This window comes from Lutra lutra, chromosome 1 (assembly GCF_902655055.1).
Source record: "Lutra lutra chromosome 1, mLutLut1.2, whole genome shotgun sequence".
Lineage (NCBI taxonomy): Eukaryota > Metazoa > Chordata > Mammalia > Carnivora > Mustelidae > Lutra > Lutra lutra.
In genome coordinates this window covers 47,654,917-47,680,967 of record NC_062278.1, presented here as the reverse complement: position 1 = coordinate 47,680,967, position 26,051 = coordinate 47,654,917, and the positions used below count along the sequence as shown (strand labels likewise).

The following is a 26,051-nucleotide window of genomic DNA, read 5'->3' as shown; positions in this document are numbered from 1 at the left end:
AATAAAATCTTTAAAAAAAAATAAATAAAATGAGTATCTTGCAGACAGCATATCAATGGGTCTTGCTTTTTTATCCAATCTGATACCCTCTGTTTTTGGATTGGGGCATTTGGCCCATTTACATTCAGAGTAACTATTGAAAGATATTAATTAAGTGCCATTGCATTACCTGTAAAATCTCTGTTTCTGTATATTGTATTTGTTCCTTCTGGTCAATGTTACTTTTGGGCTCTCTCTTTGCTTTAAATATCCCCTTTAATATTTCTTGCAGGGCTGGTTCAGTGATCACAAGTTCTTTTAGTTTGTTTTTTCCCTGGAAGATTTTATCTCTCCTATTTTGATTGACAGACTTTCTAGATAAAATATTCTTGGTTGCATATTTTTCTCACTTAGCACCCTGAATATTTCATGTCAGTCCTTTCTGGTCTGCCAACTCTCGTGGTTAGGTCTGCTGCCAATCTTATGATTCTAACCTTGTAGTTTACAGACCTCTTGTCTCGAGCTGCTTTCAGGATTTTGTTTTTGTCTCTGAGATTTACAAGTTTCATTATTATATGTCTTGTGTTGAACCATTTTTATTGATTTTTGAGGGGAATTCTCTGTCCCTTCTGGGCTTAAATTTAAATGTCTGTTTCCTTCCCCAGATTAAGGAAGTTCTCTGCTATAATATTCTCCAACATGCCTTCTGCCCCTCCCTGTCTCTCTCTTTTTCCACTTCTTCTGGGATCCTAATTATTCTAATATTGTTTCACTTTATGTATCATTTGTCTCTCGAATTCTCCCTTCATGATCCAGTAGTCGTTTATCTCTCTTTTTCTCAGTTTCCTTATTCTTCATCATTTTGTCATCTATATCACTAGCTCTGTCTTGTGCTTCATTTATTCTAGCAATTAGAGCCTCTCTTTGTTATTGTACCTCATTAATAGTCTTTTTTTATTTTGACTTGACTGGATTTTAGTTCTTTTATTTCTCCAGAAAGGGATTTCCTAGTGTCTCCTATGCTTTTTTCAAGCCCAGCTAGTATCTTTATAATTGTTATTCTGAAATCTAGTTCTGACATCTTACTTATATCCATACTGATCAGGTCCGTGGCAGTCAGTACTCCCTCTTGTTCTCTTTTTTATGGTGAGTTTTTCTGTCTTGTCATTCTGTCCAGAGAAGAATAGATGAACAAGAGAACAAAATACTGAAATGACAACAATGACCCTAGAGAAATATACACTAAACAAATCAGAAGAGACCCGAACCAAAAGAAAAAAAATGGTAAAAATTAAAGAAGAAAGAATATAATCTAACAGGTGAACAGAATAGAGTAATACACTGAATCCTGTGTGTATTTTGGTTTCTTCGTTAGGAAAATAGATCTCAAAATTGTAAAGAAAGAAAACTTGTATATACATAAAAATAAAATTAAATTTAACGAAAAGATAGAATATAACTGTAAAAAATGAAAATGAAAAATGATTTTTAAGAGAGTTGATAAGATAAGAAATTGATTAGAAAAGAAAAGAGAAAAAAATTAAAATTGAAAGACTGAAGAATTGTAGGGAAAAAGAACACATGAAATCTATATATTATTTTCCCCTAGCACTGGAGTTTTACAGTTCTCTATGATTGGTAAACTTGGTCTTAGCTGGATATTCTTGCTGTTCTTCTGGGGCAGGGGCTTGTTGCATTGAATGAATATAGTTTTACACTTTAATCAAATTTATACACTTTAAGTCTGGAAGGCATAATTAGCATGCATAATGATAGATTAAGGGCCAACAGAACTCAACAGGTAAAATCAAATTGACTAAAGTTAATATGGTAAAATGTAACTGAAGATTAATAAAAAATCCTGTATTTCCATTCAGTAATTCAATCATCCATAAACAGGGAGAGCTTATTGAACAGCAGTTGATATGAAAAAAGACCTAGATTTTTCAATTGGTCAAATGCTCACTATGACCACATAGTTGGTAGAAAAACAAATGTAATTCATCCACCCCACCCAGGCAAATAAAGGCTTATTTTATTGAATAATGATGGAGGCCATTATGTACAGACAAAAGAGGGGAGCCTTAGTTCGTGGTCTTAGTCCTGTTCTCTTCCTTGACCTGGAGCTCTTCCTCCCAGCACTTATGTGCTTCCTTGACCTTAGACCCATGTGTCTCAGCCTGGTCAGCCAGCATCTTCTTGCTGCCCTTGTTGGCCTCCAGCTTATGGATGTGTTCCATAAAAATCAGCTTGTTTTTAAACACATTCTCCTTCACCTTCAAGTACAGGCTGTGATACATGCAGTTGTCAGTCTTCTTATATTCACTTTATCTCCCGAGCAGCCAGCTCTGACTTCTCATGCAGGTTACTTCTCAGGCATTTGGCAGTGCCCTTTGCATACTTGTGCCTGTTATACCTGCCTTTACAGCAGGGCAAGGTGTTTATTCAGCACTGAGTGGGGGAATGGGCAGTGAATGTTTTCTGAATGATCAGTCCATCTTTGATTAGCCTCCAATTCCACTGATAGGAGTTGGCGTGGGTGATTTCATTTGCCTCATTGGGTTCCAACCAGACCTTTTTACCACAGTGAAGGATACTATAAATGAGCCTTTTTTGAAACCTCAAGGCTGCTGTTCAGTTTTCAATAAGCAGTTCTAGGAAGCAGATCAGAGAAGATAACCAGTCCTGCTCTTACTATGTACTGATTCATATTCTCAGGCTCCACCCATGCAACACACACTTACTCAGCACCTCCCAGAAATAGCTAGCTGGTCAGTGCTGCATGGTAATAGAGATAATCAAGGACTTGAGGGGTTTTTTGGCTGATGTTTTATCATATTTGGGCTGAGTTCTGGTGCCACATTTTTGATATATTGATGAACTATACCTTAACTGGATGCAGGAGAGTTTTATTTATTTAAATATTTGTGTTAAGTTATAGTATTTATAAATGCTTAAATGTTGATGAAATTGATGGATAAAAATTCTTCGCAACAATCCTGCCAAGCACATGTTTTATTCCTTCTTACGAAAGTGAAAAACAAAGTCTAAGAGAGGTCAAGTAACCTGCCTATAGTAACACCACTAATTAGTGGCAGAGTTGGTTTGAATTCATTTTCGTTTGACTCCAAAAATCCATGCTTTTTCTAATGTGCTATTCATACCATTGTATTAAAAATAAATGCTTTCTTTTTCTGATTTATTGATGTAAGAATAGTAAAAGACTTACAAACCCAGAGCCCAGAAATACATGTATGGTCAATTAACTTACAACAAAGGAGCCAAGAATATACAATGGGAAAAGGACAGTCTCTTCAATACATAGTGTTGGGAAAACTGGACAGCCACATGAAAAAGAATAAAGCTGGGCCACTATTTGACACCGTATACAAAAATTAATTAAAAATGGATTAGGATTTGAACATCAGACCTGAAGTCTAGTAGAAAATAGGCAGTAAGCTCCTTGACACTGGTCATGATGATGTTTTTTTTTTTTTAGGGGGTTGATATAATATTTGAGAAATAATAAATAATCCTGCATATCATATATTTACAATTTTTTTCTATAACCCTCCAGATATGCTATTTTTTTCTCTAAACTTTTCCCTTCAGGCTGCAACTTTATTACATATAATTCAAGTAAGGGTACATAAAATTATAGTTTTCAAAATAAGTAAGTTTTATTGACTGAGTGAGTCACTATATAGAAACTTATTGTAATGAAAATATAAATCATCTGTTTTCAGTAGGCTCAGTTAATAGTATTGTGGTTTGATATGGTAATGGATATATACATAAATATACTTCATAGAAAATAAAATGCATAAGTAATAGAAATACATTAATATTTTAAACTACTCATTTTCCCTAGAGACATAATCACTATTGCCAAAAATTTGTATGTACAGTCATGGTAATAACCACATCGGTAGCTTTGACTGACAAATTTTGATTAGTCATCCTTAAGTGCATGTTTCAGTGAAAAAATATGAATAAAACTTTGAGATAATTCCCCTTACCTACATAAAACAACCTGGCCATCTTCCAATGGAAGGGAAATTGTGATACCTTAGAAGAGACTTCGGGGACACACACACACACACACACTATCACCAACACCACCAACACCCCACCATCAACACCAGCAATAAAAACTTCTAAAGGGAGATCTGTAGTTTGGACAACATGTTTCTTGATCAGCATCCCTGAACTGTTAGGGCTCCCACACTGCTGGGGGGAAAATGCTCTGTATTTAATGTGAAAGCCCTAGCTGTCTATTTCTTAGAGGAACATTTGTTTTTCAGAACATGATTTCGGCTTCCAATGACTCTGGCTGTAACACCATCGCTGACCCAACAGCCAGCCCCAACATGTTTTTTAGCAGAGAGAGTGTCATGAAGGATTAGGCTGGGATGTTGAGACAATGGTTATGGAAGTTAAGTTTTTAAAATCCGTGAAGTTCATTGGTAAGGGCTAACATGGTGACTGGCAATGACAGAAATACAATCTTAAACCCAGTGGGGAAGAGAAGTATTTTAAAACATTCTTCAGGCCTTTGGTTTCTCTCATCTGCCTTTTCTCTAAAGCATCTAGATTAAAGAATGAAATTTTTAAATTTTCACTTTCCTGTACTTTTATTGTCTTTATTCTCATAGCCTGGGCTGGAGTAGGAGGTTTGAAATTGATGAGAAACAGGAGTTGTCTTGTGCTCTGGTGAAGAATGCAGTCTTTACCAGAGGCAGCATGGGTTCGAATCCTGTTTTTGCCACTGATTCTGTTAAGAGGTACTTTTCTAGGCACTGGGAACGTAGCAGTAAAAAAAGACAAAATCTCCACTATCAGGAACAATATTTAGTAGCTTTAGGACATTACTCTGTAATTCAGCTTCCTCCTCAATGACAAGTATAAAGGTATCTACCTCTTGAGCATGTTTTAAGCCTTCCCTAAGTTAATATATACAAAATCCTTAGTCCAGAGGTTAGCCATCAAAAACATTTCATAAATGTTAAATATTACATTTAACACCTTTTTTGCAGTTGAGGGGGGATGCTGTTGACTTGTATTCTTGTGAAGTGTAACACACACTCTTGTACCTGGGTTCCCTTTTCAGGCTCGGCTTGCGGGGGAACCCAAACTGACAGCCCTTCATTGGTGGTGTGTGTTCCTCATATCTTCTCCCACTCAGTTGCTTGCATTTCACTTTTTTTTTTTTTTTAAGATTTTATTTATTTATTTGACAGAGAGAAATCACAAGTAGGCAGAGAGGCAGGCAGAGAGAGAGGAGGAAGCAGGCTCCCTGCTGAGCAGAGAGCCCGATGCGGGCCTTGATCCCAGGACCCTGAGATCATGACCTGAGCCGAAGGCAGCGGCTTAACCCACTGAGCCACCCAGGCGCCCGCATTTCACTTTTTTAATAGGACTTTTTAATGAAAAGAAGTTCTTAATTTTAATGTAGACCAATTTCTCAATCCTATGTCAAATGTTTTTGTGTCTTAATTATGAAATTCTTCACCACCCTATTATCATGAAGATAAGAATCTTCTATATTTTTCTCCAAACTTCTATTTGTTTTTGGAGTTACAGTCTATCTGGAATCAATTTTGTGTATGGTAAGAGATATAGGAAGTTTCTCCTTTTTTACATTGGAATGCTTAGTTGACTGTGGTAGGCAGAATGATGGCCTTGCCAAGATGTCCATGTCCTAATCACAGAGATCTCCATGGCAAAGGGAACTTTGCAGATGTGACTTCAAGATGGGGAGACTATCCTGGGTTTTCTGATCGGACCACATTTAATCAAATGGGTCCCTAAAACAGGAGAACCTTTCCAGGCTGTGGTCAGAGAGAGATGTGAGTAGGGAAGAATTATCAGAGAAATGAAACATTGCTGGCTTTGAAAATGGAGCAAGGGGGCCATGAGTCAATGTGGAACAGTGAATTGGGAACCCTGGAAGCTTCTAGAATCTGAGCATGGCAAGGCAATGGATTTTCTCTTAGAGTCTCTAGAGAGTAACACAGCCCTGTCAGTACTTTGTGATCATGGTATCTCCCCTGCCAGGTAAGTATTAGTACTTTGATTTATCTCATTGCGACTTGTGTTGGATTTCTGACAGAAAGAACTGTAAGCTAATAAAGTTCTGTTGTTTTAAGATAAGTCTGTGGTTATCTGTTATGACAGCTATACAAGATTAATGCATGGACCCAGCACTAGTTGTAGAACTGCAGTTCTACTTTTGTCATAATTGTGTGTCCAACCAAGCAGTATCTGTTTCTGCATTTTTTATTTTGTGTCAGTGGGCTTTTTGTCTGTTTTTGTGCAAATACTGTTCTCCCTTAGCTTATATTGCTTTTTAATATTTTAGACATAATTTAATAATTCATGTAAATAATTTTCAGTAGGGCAAAGTTTCCCATGGTGTTCTTTAACAGTGATTTAGTTCTCCTTCTTTATATTTCAATATAAATTATATAATCACCTTGTCAGTTTCCTCAACAATAATAACAAAAACTTGCTGGGATCTTGATTGGTATAGTACTTCCTCCATAGTTCAACTCAAGAAGTTGATGTCTTAATAATACTTAATAATACTTCATAATACCTCATGATTTTGAAAAACTCATTGATGACATTTTTGTCATTTATTTGATCTTCCTTAATTTTTCTTAATAATGCTTATATTTTTCAATGCAGAGGACTTACAAAACTTTTGTTAGATTTATTCTTCAGCATTTAATCTTATTTTATTGTAAACAATGTGTTTTATATTTTCTCCTTTTTTTTACTAATGTATACAATTTATTTTTGTGTATTATATATATATAGTTTTTGTACATTGATTTTTCCAGTAGCTTCATTAATATATTTATTAATATCAAAATTTACCTGTAGTCTTTTGGGAATCTACTTATACAATCATATGATCTGTGAATAATGACAGTTTTCTTTTCCTGTCCTTACAATTTTTATTTTATATTTTGCTTTATTCCAAAGCTAGAACCTCTAACACAGTGGTGAATAAAAGTGAGGACAGCAGGTATTTATTCTGTTCTTGATATTAAAAAAAAGTTTCAATATTTCCTCAAGAAGTATGATATTTGTTGTATTTTTTAAGAAATACTTTTGATTAGATTTGAAAATTCTCAACTATTACCAGTTTATTAGGAGTTATTTTGTGATCACACTTTTTATTTTGAGATAATTTGTAGATTTTTTTCCCCATTTATTTTTTTAAATTTAGTCAGTTAACATGGTATCATATTGGTTTCAGGAGTAGAATTTAGTGATCCATCTCTGACATACAACACCCAGTGCTCATCATAACAAGTGCCCTTCTTAATACTCATCACCCGTTTAGCCCATTCTCCACCCACTTTCCTCCATCAGTCTTCAGTTTGTTCTTTATCATTAAGAGGCTCTAATGGTTTGCTTCCCTCTTTTCTTTTTCCCCCTTCTCGTATGTTCACCTGTTTTGTTTCCTAAATTCCACACATGAGTGAAATCCTATGGTATTTATTTTTCTCTGACTGACTTATTTTGCTTAGGATAATACATTTTAGCTTCACCCACATCATTACAAATGGCAAGATTTCATTCTTTTTGATGGCTGGGTAATATTCTGTTGGAGATATCATTCATATATATATATATATATATATATATATATATATATATATCTCCCATCTTCTTTATCCATTCATGTTGGTGAACACTTGGGTTGTTTCCATAGTTTCACTGTTGATAATGCTACAATAAACATTAGGGTGCATGTTCCTCTTCACATCTGTATTTTTGTATCCTTTGGGTAAATACCTAATAGTACAATTGCTGGATTATAGGGTAGTTCTATTTTTAACTTTTTGAGGAACCTCCATACTATTTTCCAGAATGGCTACACCAGTTTGTATTCCCACCAATAGCATAAGAGGGTTCCCCTTTCTCCATATCCTTACCAACATCTGTTGTTTCCTGTGTTGTTAATTTCAGCCATTCTGACTGGTGTGAGGTGGTATCTCATTGGAGTTTTGATGAGATAATTTGTAGATTAACACAAAGTTGTAAGAAGTAACATAGAAAGATTCTATGTATTCTTTACCCAGTTCCTTTCGATGATAACTTCTTGCAGAGCTATAGTATAATATTATAATCAGGACTTTATATTACAATCCACCAATCTTATTCAGATTTCCCTAGTTTTACTTGTACTCATGTGTATTTAGTTCTGTTCAATTTTATCTCATGTGCAGTTCCTATATCTACCACCAAACTCAAAATACAGAACAGTTACATTACTACAAAAATTCCTCCTGTTGCCTTTTATAAGCAAATGTTTTTCCCTTCTATCCTTTTCTTCCTTACTATTCCTAACATCTAGTAAGCATTGATTTATTCCCTATTTCTAAAATTTTTATTTTTGAAAATTTTATATAAATCCAATAAGTCATACAGTAATGAATAGGATTGGCTTTTTCACTCAGCATAATTCCTTGGAGATTCATCCAAGTTGTTTTATATATAAATATAGTAATTCATTCCTTTTTGTTGCTGAGTAATATTCCACAGTACAGATATATCACATTTTGTTCACATTGAAGGACCCCTGGATTGTTTCAATTTTTGGTTATCATGAATAAGGCTGCTATGAACATGTATGTATAGATTTTCGTGTGAATGTACGTTCTCATTTCTCTGGGATGAATTTCCATGAGTGCAATTACTGGATCCTCTGGAGCCTTTATGTCTAGTTTTATAAGAAAGTGCCAAACTATTTCTCAGTGTAGCAGTACCAAAGAGGTTTGTTTGTTTGTTTGTTTGTTTTTAAGTCAGGAATAAATGTTAAAGTTCATCAAATGCCTTCATTGTCATCTGTTTAGATGATCTATGATTTTTCTCCTTTATTCTGTTACTGTGATGAATTATGTTGCTTAATCTTTGAATTTAAAGGAACCTTACATTCTCAGCTAAATGTAACTTGTTCAGGATGGGTTATCCTTTCTTTTCTTTTTTTTTTTTTTTAAAGATTTTATTTATTTATTTATTTGAGTCAGAGAGAGAAAGAAATAGCACTAGTTGAGGGGAGGGGTAGAGGGTGAGAGAGAAGCAGGTGCCCTGATGAGCAAGGAGCTTGTGGGAACTGATCCCAAAACTTGGGGATCATGACCTGAACCAAAGTCAGACACTTAACTTACTGAGCTACCCAGGCATCCCTGGGGCAGATTATTTTTCCTATGTACTTTTTGACTTTTTAATATTTTGCTCAGAATTTTTGCCTCTGTGTTAATTAGTGTAGTTGTCTGGAAATTTTCCTTTCTCATGACATCCTTGTAGGGTTTTGGTATCAGGGTTATGCTGCCTCAGAGAAGTTAAGAAATATTTCCATTTTTTGAAATATCGTATGAATGAATTTGTGTGAGATCCGTGTAGCTGTTTCTTAACTATTTGATAATATTTACGGCTGAAGTCTACTGGGCCTGGAGTATTTTGTGGAAAGGTTTTAAATTTTGGACTAAGTAATTAGAGATTTATTCCTATTTTTTATTCTTTTGTCATATTTGGAAAGTCGTCATTGCTTGTTATTAATTTCCAGCCCAGTTGCATTTGGGCCGCATATTCTGTACAATGCCAATCATTTGAAAGCTTATGGAGACTTACTTTTATGACCCAAGGTAAGACCAACTTTTGTTCATTTGCTTTTCTATTGTTAAATTACATGTTTTGTATGTGTGAATTAAATCATTTTATTAGTTGTATTGTTTAAATATTCTTTAACTTTACAAAGTTTGATGTTTGTTCTATCAGTAACCAGGAGAAATATCAACAACTCCCTCTCTATAGAAACATTATTTTCACTTGAGAGTCTATTTTTGTTTTATAAAATGTGATTATATATTTTAAGTGCATACTGCTACATCTTCATTGTAAACTGTTTCATCATTATGAAGATTCCCTTTTTAACTCTAGTAATTTTTTTGCCTTAATATTATTTTGTTTGATACCAATTTAGCTACCTAAGTGTTTGTATGTTATGATTTTGTCCATCTTTTAACTTTTTAAAAAGATTTTATATATTTATTTGAGAGAGAAATAGCACAGAGGGAGAGTGAGAGGGTGAAGCAGACTCCCCACTGAGCAGAGAGCTCAGGTCTCAGGTGAATCCCAGGACCCCCAAATCATGACCTGAGTTGAAGGCAGACACTTAACCCACTACACCACCCAGGTGCCCCCATCTTTTAACTTCTCTCTATATTTATAATTAAGATCTACCTACTATTGGCAGCCTATAGTTGCTGTGTTTCGTTTTTAAAATCCAGTCTGAGGAGAAGCTGGTTGGCTTAATTTATAGAGCGTGTGACTCTTGACCTTGGGGTTGTAAGTTCAGGCTTCACATTTGGTGTGGCGCTTACTTAAAATTAAAAAAAAATCTGGTGTGAAAATTATTTTTTTCCGTGAGGCATTTATATTTAATGTGAGTACCGATATATTTGAGTTTAAATATACTGTATTAATGTTCAGTTTTTATATGCCATGCCCATTTATTTTCTCTTTCCTGCATTCTTTTGGATTGATTTTATTATTATTTTTGTTTCATTTAATGTTCTATTAGTTAAGCTATACCCAGACTTCTGACCTATAGAAGCTGGGATACAATAAATGGCTTTGTTTTAAGCCATTAAATTTTTGGTGATTTGTTATATGGCACTAGAAAGTAATGCATTCTCCTTCATATTTGAAGGGTATTTTGCTGGATAAAGAATTTTAGATTGGCAATATTTATTTTTCAGAACTCTGTAAATCATTCCAGTGTGTTTGGGTTGTCATTATTTATTTGACTAAGGCAGCTTCCAGCTGAATTATTGCCTTTCTAAAGATAATCTCAATAATTCTTATTCTTTTTAAAGAATTTCTCTTACATTTTCATCAATTTACTTTGATGTGCCTAGATTTTTTTTTTCTTTAATCCTGCAGAGGACACATAGGGCTTTTGAATTCTTCTTAAATGGATTTATATTTGTCTGAGGAGTATCTAGAACTACTATCAATGCAAGTTCACTTTGATATAGTATCCAGGATTAAGATGTCATAGGACTAGGCTAAATCTTAATCTCTATACTCTTATGGTTTAGCCTTTGGGGTATTTACTAGAACCTCCCTACTCCCCACCCACATTCCTTGATTAGCCCCATTATCCAGTTTTTGTCCTCCATCCAAATGAGGGTATTAAAATCTCTGCTCAACTTTTCATTCATCTCTTCCATAGTTGGTATATACTTTTAGGACAAAAGTAACCAAACTGGTAGGCTCTCCTGTATTGTTCCACCCTAATTCTTTTCCTTCCTTTCCTCAGTCTTAGCCCTAATGATCTTCACTGCCGTGTTAGCTTTGCCATACCTACAGGTAGATTTTTTGAAAAAAGTTTGTTGAGATTTTCTGGGGGCAACTGGTCAAAATTATTCTGTCTGCCATTACCAGAAGTTGAAAATTCATTATGGATTTTAAAACATATACCTTACAGCTGTCTTTCAACTTATTGTGGTCCCTATTGTAGGCTACTGGTTTTTAAATCAGTTCCCAGCAAGTGTGTTAGATTCTTAGATGTTCTAACGAACATTTAATCAATGTTAATCTAATTTTAAAGAATTCATTGGTCACTTAGAATATGTCATTTAGGTAAGGTCTTACTGAAAATAGGTGAAATCTTAGACTGATTTCATGCTAATAGGTCTGTACAAAACAGGAAACAAAAAAAAGTTCAATACAATGAGGTATTACATCACCCCATTAGGATATGTATAATTAAAAAGTGTCCACAAAGATGTGAGGAAATAAAAATGCTTATTCACTGTTTGGGCTTTGCAAAGCAGGCTGGCTGTTCCTCAGAAGGTTAAATATAGTGTTACCATATGGGTCAGCAATTCTACTCCTAGATATATACCTAAGAGAAATGAAAATTTGTCCTTAAGAAACCCTGTACATTGGGGCACCTGGGTGGCTCAGTGGGTTAAGCTTCTGCCTTCAGCTCAGGTCATGATCCCAGAGTCCTGGGATCGAGCTCCACATCGGGCTCTCTGCTCTACGGGGAGCCTGCTTCCCCCTCTCTCTCTGACTGCCTCTCTGCCTCCTTGTGATCTCTGTCTATCAAATAAATAAAATCTTTAAAACAAACAAAAAAAACCCCTGTACATGAGTGTTTGAAGTAGCATTATTTATAATGGTCCAACAGTGGAAACAACACAAATAGCCATCAATGATGAATAGATAAAATGTGGTATAGCTACACAAGAGAATATTATTCAGCAATAAAAAACAATGAAGTACTAGACATACTACAACATGGTGAATCTGGAAAATTTTATGCTGAATGAAAAAAGCCAGTCACGAAGGACCACATATTTTATGATTCCATTTATATAAACTGGTCAGAATAGGAAAATATTTAAAAACAGAAATTAGATTAGTGGTTGCCTAGGTCTGATGGTGTTGAGGAGAATGAGGAGTTATTGTAATGGGTACAAAGCTTCTTTTTAGGATAATGAAACATTCTAAAATTGATTGTTACAATGATTGCACCACTCTGTGAATAAACGTACCTTTAAATGAGTGAATTGTGTGGTACGTCAATTATATCTCAATAGGTTGGTTATATATAAAGAACACAAGTAAGTTATATTCTGTGCTATTGACTCCAACTGCAAAAGGATTTCAAAAAGTATGAGAATTGTGATGTTGGTATTAAAAAAAAAATGCTGGGCACCCTGGTGGCTCAGTCAGTTAAGCATCTGACTCTTGGTTCCAGCTCAGGTCATGATCTCAGGTCCTGGGATGTAGCCCGATGCTCAGCAGGGAGTCTGTCTGAGGATTTTCTTTCCCACTCCTTCTGCCCCTCCCCACTTTCTTTCTCTAAAATAAATAAATAAATCTTAAAAAAAAAAAAAGAAAGAAAGAGAAAGCTAAAATCCACACTGCATTCAATAGTCTTTCTTCTGTTGGTGAAAATGAGTTGTTTTTCTCATTTTTATCTATCCTTTTTATACTTTTGGAGGGAAGGTGATTTGGATGATTTCAGATTTTAACATTGAATCATTTGTTTATATGATTTTAAGTATCATTTGAAAATGCCCATGAATAGACTCCTAAAAGTAAATTAAATTTCAAGGAGAAATATTTGATGTAAACTTTCCTTATGAAATGTTAGCCAAATGACTCCTTGATGCTCTTCTGACCAAAGCTGTCTGAAGAAAATTGATAGAGTTACTGGTTGCTTCTGTGGTAGAATTTTAAGATGTGTAATGAGACTACACACTGACTAAAAGAGAACTAGAATAAGTGCTCATTTCCTGGGTATTCTAATTTCCTCTTACTGTAAAACATTTGGTTATAACTTGAAGCTTAGCTTTTCCTTTTAGTAAGCTTTAGGGAAAATCAGCCCATTTCAAAAAATGTGTGTAGTTAATGGCAAATTAACTTCTTTTGTCTTTTCATATGTGATGTGAAAATTAAGGGACTAAAAAAGAATGTCCACTCATAAATGCTGAAAGTGCATTCAGTATACCTGTACCTAGATCATCAAATCTTACATATAAAAACATTTTATTTATGTTTATTTATTTATGTATTTATTTCCAAATTACTGCTCTGGGAGCCTTCATAAGAACAATAGTAAGAATAAAGTGAATTCATTTACTCTTTTTTTTTTTTTATGTTATATTAGTCACCATACATTACATCATTAGTTTTTGATGTAGTATTCCATGATTCATTGTTTGTGTATAACACCCAGTGGTCCAAGCAATATGTGCCTTCCTTAATACCCATCACTGGGCTAACATACCCCCCCACCCTTCCAAAACCCTCAGTTTGTTTCCTGGGGTCCCTAGTCTCTCATGGTTCCTCTCCTTCTCTGATGTTTTCCCCTTCATTTTTTTCCTTCCTCCTAATGTCCTCCGTGCTATTCCTTATGTTCCACAAATAAGTGAAACCATATGATAATTGACTTTCTCTGCTTAACTTACTTCACTTAGCATAATCTCCTCTAGTTCCATCCATGTTGATGCAAAAGTTGGGTATTCATCCTTTCTGATGGCCAAATAATATTCCATTTTATATATGGAAGACATCGTCTTTGTCCATCTGTTGAAGGGCATCTCAGTTCTTTCCACAGTTTGGCTATTGTAGACATTGTTGCTATGAACATTGGGGTGCATGTGCCCCTTATTTTCACTACATCTGTAACTTTGGGGTAAATACCCAGCCATGCAATTGTTGGGTCCTAGGGTAACTCTATTTTTAACTTTTTGAGTAACTCCACAATGTTTTCCAAAGTGGCTGCACCAACTTGCATTCCCACCCAAAGTGTAAGAGGATTCCCCTTTCTCCATAACCTCTCTAACATTTGTTGCTTCTTGCCTTGTCAATTTTTGTCATTCTAACTGGTGTAAGGCAGTATCTTAATGTGGTTTTGATTCAAATTTCCCTGTTGGCTAATGATGATGAAGATTTTTCATATGTCTGTTGGCCATTTGTAATGTCTTCTTTGGAGAAGTGTCTGTTCATGTCTTCTGCCCAGTTTTTTTTTTTTTTTTTGACGTGATTGTTTTTTGAACGTTGAGTTTGAGGAGTTCTTTTTAGATCTTGGATATCAGCCCTTTCTCTGTAGTGTCATTTGTAACTTTCTTCTCCCATTCTGTGGGTTGCCTGTTTGTTTTTTTGACTGTTTCCTTTGATGGGCAGAAACTTTATATCTTGATGAAGTCCCAAAAGTTCATTTTCACATTTGTTTCCCTTGCCTTTGGAGACCTGTCTTGAAAGAAGCTGTTGTGGCTGATGTTGAAGAGGTTACTTCCTATGTTCTTCTCTAGGATTTTGATGGATTCCTGTCTCACATTGAGGTCTTTCATCCATTTAGAGTTGATCTTTGTGTATGGTGAAAGAGAATGGTTCATTATTTATTGAACCATTTATTGAAGAGATTGTCTTTTTCCCATTGGATATTTTTTCCTGCTTTGTTGAAGATCAGTTGACCATAAAGTTGAGGGTCCATATCTGGTCTATTCTGTTTCATTGATCTATGTGTCTGTTTTTGTGCCAGTACCATGCTGTCTTAGTGATCACAATTTTGTAATATAGCTTCAAATCAGGCAATGTGATGCCCCCAGCTTTGTTTTTCTGTTTCAACATTTCCATGGTGACTCAGGGTCTTTTCTGGTTTCATACAAATTTTAGAATTATTTGTTCTAGCACTTTGAAAAATGTCATTGGTGTTTTGATCAGGATGGCATTGAAAGTATACATTTTTCTGGGCAGTATAGACATTTTTATAATGTTTATTCTTCTGATAAAAAGGCAGGACCCAACCATAAGCTGTCTATAGGAGACTAATTTTGAACCTAAAGATACATCAGACTGAAAGTGAAGGGATGGAGAACTATTTTTCATGCCAACAGATCTCAAAAGAAAGCTAGGGTAGCAATTCTCATATCAGACAAAGTAGATTTTAACCTAAATACTGTAGTTAGTGATACAGAAAGACACTATATCATTCTTAAAGGGTATATCCAACAAGAGGATCTAACAATTATAAATATCTATTTACCAACATGGGAGCAGCCAACTACCTAAGCCAACTCTTAACCAAAATAGAGACATATAGATAATATACATTAATAGTATGGTACCTCAACACTCTACTCTCAGCAATAGACAGATCATCTAGTAGAAAATCAACAAAGAAATAAGAGCTTTGAATGACACACTGGACCACATGGACCTCATAGATATATACAGAACATTTCACCCTAAAACAACAGAATACTCATTCTTCTTGAGCACACATGGAATTTTCTCCAGAATAGACCACATACTGTGTCACAAATCAGGGCCCAACTGATACCAAAAGATTGAGATTATTCTCTGATATTCTCAGACCACAATGCTTTGAAACTTGAACTCAATCACAAGAAAAAATTTGGAAGAAATTCAAACACTTGGAAGCTAAAGGCCATCCTGCTTAAGAATGTTTGGTCAACCAGGAAATCAAGAATTTAATTCATGGAAACCAATGAGAATGAAAACACATCAGTCTAAAACCTATGGGATATAGTAAAGGTGGTCCTAAGGGGGAAAATATATAGCCATCTAAGCCTCACTCAAAAAAATAGAAAAATCCTGAATTCACCAACTTTACACCTTAAAGAATTGGAGAAAAAGCAACAAATGAACCCTAAGCAAAGCATGAGAAGAGAAATAATTAAAATTACAGCAGAGATTAATGAATTAGAAACCAGAAATACAGTAGAGCAGATCAACGAAACTAGAAGCTAGTTCTTTGAAAGAAGTAATAAGATTGATAAACCATTGGCCAGACTTATTCAAAGGAAAAAAGAAAGGACCCAAATTAATAAAATTATGAATGAAAGGGGAGAGATCACGACTAATACCAAGGAAATAGAAACAATCACCAGAAATTATTATCAACAACTATATGCCAATAAATTAAGCAACCTGGAAGAAATGGATGCATTCCTGGGAACCTATAAACTGCCAAGACTGAAACAGGAAGAAGATGACGACCTTAATAGACCAATAACCAGTAACAAGATTGAAGCAGTGATCCAAAACCTCCCAAAAAACAAGAGTCTAGGACCTGATGGATACCCTGGGGAATTCTACCAAACATTCAAAGAAGAAATAATATGTATTCTCCTGAAGCTATTTAAAAAAACAGAAACAGAGTTCCCTCTGTTTCTTCCAGACCCATTCTATGAGTCCAGCACTACCTTGATCCCCAAACCAGGCAAAGACCCCATCAAAAAGGAGAATTTCAGACCATACCCTGATGAAAATGGATGTCAAAATTCTCAACAAGATCCTAGCTGATAGGATCCAACAGTGCATTAAAAGGATTATCCATCACAACCAGGTGGGATTTATCTCTGGGATGCAAAGGTATTCAACATTCACAAATCAATCAGTGTGATAGAACACATTAATAAGAGGAGAAAGAAGAACCATGTGATCCTGTCAATTAATGCAGAAAAAGCACTTGACAAAATACAGCATCCTTTCTTGATTAAAACTCTTCAGAGTGTAGGAATAGAGGGAACATTCCTCAATTTCATAAAAAACATCCATGAAAAGCTCACAGTGAATAACACTCTCAACGGGGAAAAGCTGAGAGCTTTTCTCTTAAGATCAGGAACATGACAAAAATGCCCTCTCACTGTTGTTCTGTTGTACTGTTGTTCAACATAGTACTAGAAGTCCTAGCAATAGCAATCAGACAACAGAAAGAAGTAAAAGGTATTTAGATTGGCAAAGAAGAAGTCAAACTCTCTTTCTTTGCAGATGACATGATACTCTATGTGGAAAACCCCAAAGACTCCACCCCTAAATTACTAGAACTCATACAGCAATTCAGTAATGTGGCAGGATACAAAATCAATACACAGAAATTGGTTGCTTTCCTATACACTACCAGTGTAACTATAGAAAGAGAAATTAGGGAATTGATTCCATTTACAGTAGCACCAAAACCATAAGATATTTGGAAAAATCCTAACTAAAGAAATGAAATATCTATACCCTAGAAATTACAAAACACTTATGAAATAAATTGAAGAAGACACAAAAACATGGAAAAACCTTCCATGCTTATGGATTGGAAGAATAGTCTTGAACCAAAATTAGCAAGTTCATCACATCATTTGCAGAGTGGCAATGGGAAGAATAAGAATTAATGAGCTTTATAGAGTGTTTTAGGAAACTCTATGTTAATTCATATAAGTAATATTGTCATAAATATGAGGATCATATACTCCGAACCTCAAACTTGAACACACTATCTGATAATTTAGAGTGTATTTATGAGATCATTCTGGAAAATCCAGGCTTATAGTCACAGTAAACATGAACACTATGACACCCCAAATCAGTGCTATATACCTATATACCGGGTGTGCTGTTACCTCTCCCACCTGTACCCATGGCTGACATTAATGTAATTGTGACATTCTTCACTGCTCAGTGTGATTTGGCCACACCATCAGTTAGCTAGAGTTGGCTCTAATCAATAAGAAACCTCTTCACCATCTAGTTTAGAAGTAATTGTGATCTCTTGATCAGCTGGCACCATGTAGAAATGATTAAGCCAACTGGCCAGTGGGCAAAAAGTTTATTTGAAAGTATGACAAGTATGTGTAAAGATTGCTCAAACCTACCCTTTACGACTCATTTTTTTTTTTTAAGTTCACATGAAAGCAAGCTAGTCACATGGAAGACACTTAAACTGAATCTTTAGTGAACTTAAAGGTCTGCATGGTTTTCATCTCTTCTTCCATTTGGCCATGGTTCTCATCCTCAAAGAGTTTGTTGTCTAGTAAGAGGGAAAAAATTATAAACATGTAACTATGATGCAAGGTGTAATGTGAAAAAATTCTGTGACAATGATTAGAATGTCCACAGAAAGGGACATTTCTCTTCTATTCAAGATAAACAGGTACATCCATCTTGCAGTTTGTTTTCTATTTTTCTCATCTGTTTTTATTTCTCTTTTCCTCCTTTGTTTCCTTCTCTTGATTAATAAAAAATATTAAGTATTTTATCTTAATTTCTCTGTTGTTGCTGTACTTTTTTATTTTTTTAAGTGGTATTCTAGAGATCACATTATTCATCCTTAAATCATCACAATCTAGTTGGAGTTAATATCACAACACTTCGTGTAAAATTAAGAACACTGCAACAGCAGAATCCCATATACTTCCTCTCTCTTCCTTTGTGCTATTGTTGTCATAAGTTTCGTACATACATATGTTAAAAACTGATGATAGTTCAATGTTATTTTTGCTTTAAGCAGTTTGTTTTTTAAATTAAGAAATAAAAGTAGTCTTTGATAGTCTAATAGTGATTAATTCTTTTAGCTTTTACTTATCTGAAAATGTTTTTATTTTACCCTCATTTTTAAGGAAGATTTTCATTGGATATAGACTTGTGGGTTGATAGGTTTTTTTCTTTAGGAACTTTAGTATGCAATTTCATTGTCTTATAGTCTCCATTAGAAGTCAGCCATTTTTCATATATTTCTCTTTTTGTATGAAATATGTCTTTTGTCTTTGGAGACTTTCTCTTTATTTGATGCTCATTAGTTTGACTATAATATTCCAAGGTGTGGTTTGCCTTGTATTTATCCTACTTGATATTTACTGAGCTTCTTATATTTGTGAACTGATGTTTTTGACCAAATTTGGGAAATATGGGCCATTATATCCTCAAATATTTTTTTCTGCCCCTTTCCTCCTTTCTCCCTCCCCCTTCTCTCTCTCTGACTACAAAGATATGTAACTTCTTGATATTGCCTCACAAACTGATCCTCACTGAGGTTCTGTCCAGCCTTATATCAGTCATTTTTTCATCATTGTTCAGTTTCTATTGAATTTGAATTATACAGTTAATTATACAGTTAATTTTGTCTTCAAGTTAATAAATTTTTTTTAAAGATTTTATTTATTTATTTGACAGAGAGAGATCATAAGTAGGCAGAAAGGTAGGCAGAGAGAAAGGGGGAAGCAGTCTCCCGCTGAGCAGAGAGCCTGATATGGGGCTCAATTCCAGGACCCTGAGATCATGACCTGAGCTGAAGGCAGAGGCTCAACCCACCAAACCACCCAGGCGCCCCAATAAATTTTTTTCTAAATCAGCAGTCAGTTGTTAAGCCCATCCATTGAACTTTTTTATTTCAGATATTGCACTTTCCAGTTCTACCATTTCCATTTGAATAACATGTGTTAATTTCAGCTGGTCTGAATTGGCCAAAAGCTGATCTGCAAAGACACCCTTGGTCAATGGTATAGAATTTATTATGTACAGATAAAAGATGTTCTTTAACCATCTAGAGGTAAAACAGTCATGAGAAACAAACATCTCTGTGTGAATGTCTAAGGGGGAAAATTTTGAAAATTTTGTTATTAAAAGCAAACTACTGTACTGGATATTAGTGTCTGATTCATTCTCCACTTTGATTCTTAACAAATCAGTTAACTTCCACATTAATGAAAGTTTATCATAATTATTCCAGAATTAAAAGAAAGGCAGAGGAGATGGAAAGAAATAAAAAATAAGAGAGTCCAGAATTAGAGTAGATTCTAAAAGAAAAGATGGAAAAATATTAAAGAAAAATTTAACCTCTTTCAATTTTTTATTCATTTGGTCTATCAGAGATCCATGCCAGAGAAGAAACTAGCCATTTTCAAATAATTGCTATCAGGCACTGTGCTATATAGCTAACATATCTTATTTCCTTTTATTCATATAAAAACACTGAGAAATCTTTCTTATTATCTGTACTTTACAGGTGAAGAACAGAGGTTCAGTGAGGCAAATTAAGAATAGAAGTTGCTAAGCCTAATAATTAACTGAATCAGGTGGGCACACACACATTCCCCGGACCAGGTAAATTTTGATTTTGATTTTTAACCTAGTAAAGAAAGTAAGAAAGATTGTGTGGAGTGCTCCAACTGTGGGGGAGGTGTGCTGGGAATGGTAGAAGAATTCATCCAAGGTTAAACAAAAGAGAAGTTTATTGAATACAACACTGCAAGGGAGTGGCAGGCAGGACAGCAAAGGAGAGACTGTCTATCACAAGGCAGTGGGGAGAGGCTACAGTTACAGGGCAGAGTAAAGGAGTATGGGGTATATGGAATTTTCCTCTTTTTTTGATCTTAAGAACTGTGCGTTGTTGCAATTGGTTGGTTAGAGTCTATGACTATTTTGAGGTGGGTCACTCCCTGAGCCCTGTTTGTATTCCCCTCAGGGGTCACTGTGGGTCCTTTTGCCTTATTTTGGTTTCCATTGCTTAAGCCTATTGCCTAAACGCAGCCTCCACAGATTGGAACTGGGTAATGTTTCTCCCATGAATTATCAGGAAATTGCCATGTTGTTTTCTGTCTAAACCACTGACCTTCACAGTGTCCGGCGGGAAATGCGCCTCTGTGTTTAACTGGTATTGACTTTTTTTTTTTTTTTAAAGATTTTATTTATTTATTTGACAGAGATCACAAGTAGGCAGAGAGGCAGGCAGAGAGAGAGGAAGAAGCAGGCTCCCCACTGAGCAGAGATCCTGATGTGGGGCTCGATCCCAGGACCCTGGGATCATGACCTGAGCCGAAGGCAGAGGCTTTAACCCACTGAGCCACCCAGGCGCCCCTAACTGGTATTGACTTTTAATGGATGTTTGATAATGCCAAGGATGACGATGACTAATGGCTGGGAGGGCTGAAGGTCTCCACTTTAATGCAGGACTATAATTTAAAGCTTGCTTTGATTCTCTCTAGACAGAGAACCAACTTTGCTACATTAAATAAATTCCAGGCAGGAGACATCAAAGTTCCAAAGTTTGTATCCCTTCCTCTTATAAATCCTTCTCTGGATCTAAGTTAAACCTTCATCTCACCCCCACCCATTCCAATTTGCCTTTCTTCTTGACTCACTGATCCAACTCCAAAGAAAACATTAACCAAACTCCATTCTCTACCATGAATTCGTTTGGTACCTTCAATTTTCTTTCTGTGCCTCCCCTCATTGCCTTTGCACTCTACTCAAATAATTGGTGCTTCTCTGGGATTCACTTTTCTCCTCTGTAAAGTGGAAGACTTGATTTAATCATTATCTCTGCTTGTCTAGGTCCTAGGGGTTCAAAGCATTAAGTCATATGATAGGATGTGGGCGACACTGCCAACCAGAAACCTCCTTCAATAGAAGCAGGTTTGCTTTCTGTCCACATATTCATTGAACTTTTTTTTTAAAAAATAGGATTTCATTTCAAGGGATCTGATACTAAAACAAATTTGAAAACCATTGGATTAGGTTCTATCTCAGGCAGTCTAAGATAATACTCTAGGATTCTTCAATCTTAACAACTCTAACAGGGGGAAGAGCTATTTTACCTATTCATATTTTACATGTTTTCAGAGACTTAAAACCAAGTATATTTTTAAGAGACTTAGAGACTAGATATAAAGCTTGGCTGAGTCCACAAGCTGGCAGCCCCCAGGAATAAATTATTTTCTCATGAAATTATCCAGTCACGCCTCAGGTATTAAAGACAAGACTCAGGTAGCTATTTTTCCCTGGCACTGCTAATTTGACGGTAGCTGGTAACCAAACAGTGTTGGTGATTTCCAGGCAGAGTCAAGGCGGGAGACCGTGACCTTAGCTCTCCCATCCTCCCTCCCTTCTGCTTGCCTGGCAGCTCCTCCCATTCTGGCTGGGTGGTGATAGAGCAGAAGTTTGTTTCTCTTCGGTCAGTCACTTCAAAGTTGCCATGGTTCCTGGAAATCTACCCCACCATCTATAGGATCATCGAGTGAGATGCAAAACCATCTCCCTTCTCAGCTTCTGGTGCCGTGGAGAGCAGTCCAGTTTTTCCTTGGGGACTGCATAGCTCACAGGAGTCCTATTTGGAGGATCTGGCTCAAAACCTAGGGAGCATGCTGACTGGGTCCTGTATATACCATCTAGTGGATGGAAATCAAAGGGTGGAGTGGAGAGAGAGAGTTTTATTACAAACTTGACTCTATTTTGAACTCCTAAGAAGAAAGGATTTATAAGGTTCAAATTGTTGTTATTAGAGTCACTAATGTGAATAATCCTAATGCTTTCTGAAGTCTCTTCCTTAGGATGGAAAGGAGCCGGTACAACCTTACAACTGCCTGAGGTCCTCTATCCACGTGCCTCCAGCCTCACACCTCACATTCCATCCCCCACTCTGCTTGCAGAGCGGATCCATGGCAAATGTGAATCTAATCCTGCCACTTTCGGCCTCAGTGCCTTCAGAGGATTTCCACTGACTTCAGAATAAAGTACAAGTTCTTTAAAGAGCATGTGAAGACCAGTCTTAATTGGCTCCGTTCATCCTGTACCTTTGTTTCCTGCCATTCCATTACCACTCAGCGGAGGGTCAGGACCTGAAGGCGTAGCCTGGCTGCACAGTGTCAGGAGAATATATATTTTTCTTTTAGGAGTAGTCATGTGTTCCTCAAATCTTCCCACAACAAAATCAATGAATGTCTTTATTATAAATAATGCTCGTAGGGGTGCCTGGGTGGCTCAGTCTTTTAGTGTCTGCCTTAGGCTCAGGTCATGATCTCAGGGTCCTGGGATGAGTCCGGCATTGGGCTCCCTGTTCAGCAGGAAGCCTGCTTCTCCCTCTCCCACTCCTGATGCTTGTGTTCCCTCTCTTGCTGTGTCTCTCTCTGTCAAATAAATAAATAAAAATTTTTTTTTTTTTTTAAAGGAAAAAAGCTTGCCTGGGTGGCTCAGTTGTTAAGCATGTGCTTTCTGTTCAGGTCATGATCCCAGCATGGGACTGAGCCCCACATCAGTTTCCCTGCTCTGTGGGAAGCCTGCTTCTCTCTCTCCTGCTTCCCCCACTTGTGGTCCCTCTCTCACCGTCTCTCTGTCAATTAAATAAATAAAATCTTTTTAAAAAATAAAAAAAAAAAAAAAAGGAGAAAAGAATGCTTATAATAATAGAATGAATATTTACTGCCAGGCACTAGGTTGTATGTTCTCAGTTCACTCATTTAATCATACATTATAGTAACCCTAAAAGGTACGTTCTTTCTGTCTTTCTTTCTCTCTTTCTTTAAGTGCTACTTCTAACTTCATTTGATGGATGAGAAACAGCGCAGAGGTTAAATAATTATTCACTTTCACAGCAACAAAATCGGGTTTCAAATCCTGGCAATCAGGCTCCACAAGCCAGCCTCTTTACCATGCTTCCATATAGTCTCTCACTAAAAATGCAGATTCATTGGCCCATCCACAGCCAAAGTTATACATTTTAAACAAGATCCTACGGTGATTCTTCTGTGCACTGGTTTAAAAACCATTACTGTAAATTTTGTTCAAACAGAAAATAGTAGACGAGTGCCCTCTAGTGTATACACATGAGCATTACACATTTGTTGATGCTGAATCATCTTTTACCATTTTGTACAAAAGAGCCAAATTTCATGATGTACAAATTTTAAGGGCTATATTAGGATAAATCATTTCCGTGTCAATGTCTTAACTTATGAATACTACCTAAAATTGATTTTTGTCACAAAAGTATTCTAAAATATTGCCAGATAATTGTCTCTCTCAACAGACCACAACAGCTCCTGAGAATTTAATTTAAATATTGGAAGCCTCCAATCCAACAAGTCTGTTTGTTGGGAATGAAGGCTCATACCCTTAGTTCACAGTATGTGCTAAATGAGAAACACCATATTCACTCTGTGCAAGGGGCAGATTTTCTCATCCTATTTGTGGTATCTTCATTATATCATTAATTGTTCTCAGTAGGTCCTACTCAGCTTATTAGGTCGGAAAAGGATTAGACTCTGGCCCTTCCACTTTTCCCTTGTCCTCTTTAAAATAAATTGGAAGGGAGGAGAATCCTCTATGTAGTATGACTTGTAAAAATCCCATTTACTATGTTAGGCTATTGCTTATTCCCAAACAGGAAGCCATCCATGTATTTTCTAGGTTAGAGTTAAGTGTCTGTAACCAAAAGACCCTAAAATGTAATAGGTAAAACAAGATCGACTTTTATTCTCTCTGAGATAACTGTCCAGAGATAGTGGTCCATATAGTGAACTCTGACACACACTCAACACACACATTCCATTTCTCTCTTCAAAATATCGGCTCCACTTCCTGCCCTTGCATCTGTATCCCATCCAGCAGAGAAGAGGCCAGGGAAGAGCACACCCATTCCTTTTAAGGTCAAACCCAGAAGTGGCAGACAACTGCTTTACTTACAACCCCACTGGCCAGAATTTGGTCATAAGCTTTAAGAGAGGGTGGGAATGTGGTACTCAGGCAGCTGCCTGACCCACGAAACCTGGAGGACCATCATTAGAGGAAGAAAGGGAACGTGAATTCTTAGCAGTTGTCTCTACCACAAACCACTGCCTCTATTTGGACATTTCTTATGGGATTCTCTAAGCAGCCAGTTATTTACAGAAAATAGTTAAAATAAGTCTCAAGTATTTCAAGAATGCCAGTTAATAAAATGAGAGAATTTTTACAGAGATGCTGCGAGCTGAGAACTTTTTGCTTAGCCTTTGGGTCCTTCATGGTAGAGACTTCTAAATTATAGATCTAGACACCTGGTTTCAAAGTAAATACAGGCAGTCTTCGCACTGCATGGTTTCAGTGTGCACAAATTACAGTTCGCTACCATGGCTTAGTCAAACATTACCAGTTCCCCCAACAACACTGTTCAAATTTCAGTTACCATATTATATAACTGTGGATAATTGCACAAAGTATAAACTTCACGCTAGCTCTTCAGTCCACAAATAACAACATAAATAATAGGTGTGTGTAGGGTTCACTGACCAATCATATTATTTCTTTCAAAGTCCATTGGTCGTTGGTCACTGCACTCATGGTATTCAGTTTATGCCCAGAAGCAAAGAGTGGAGCTATGTTGCTTCCTTGTCTCTCAGTGATCAGTCCACATGATGTTTCACAAAAATGGATAAAGGAAAGAGATAATTGGCCAACAAAGATGAAAGTGTAGTAAAGAAACAAAACAAAACAAAAAGTAAAGATGAAAGTGTAGTAAAGAAAAAAAAGTGGAGAAACTTCTGGTAACACTAGAAGTGAAGTGCTATTGAATGTACTTGGAATTATAGAAGAAAGAGTGGACCATGGAAATTTTGCCACATTTTAAGACATATTCAGCCACAGAAACTCTTAGGGTTCTCCAGAGAAACAGAGACATGTGTGTGTGTGCGTGTGTGTGTGTGTGTGTGTGGAGAGAGAGAGAGATTTATTTTAAGGAACTGGCTCATGGAGGCTAGCAAGTCCAAAATCTGCAGAGTGAGCCCATAGGCTGAAGACCCAGGGAAAAGCTGATGCTGTAGTTCAAGGTTTGACCAAATATGTGGGCACCACGGCCCAGCCGAATTGAGACAGAAAATTAAGAATCATGGGAACATGGTGAAGGCAAACTTATTAATATAAATGAATAAAGTAGTTATGACAAGCCAGAATTGATGCTAATAAAACAGCAAAACTTCACATTAAAGGAA

General features: G+C 36.2%; 1 pseudogene; it reads right to left on the bottom strand.

Moving 5' to 3' along the window:
* Positions 1–2,063: 2,063 nt before the first annotated feature.
* LOC125095741 (60S ribosomal protein L19-like) overlaps positions 2,064–26,051 on the bottom strand; it is a 31,343-nt pseudogene continuing 7,355 nt past the window's right edge.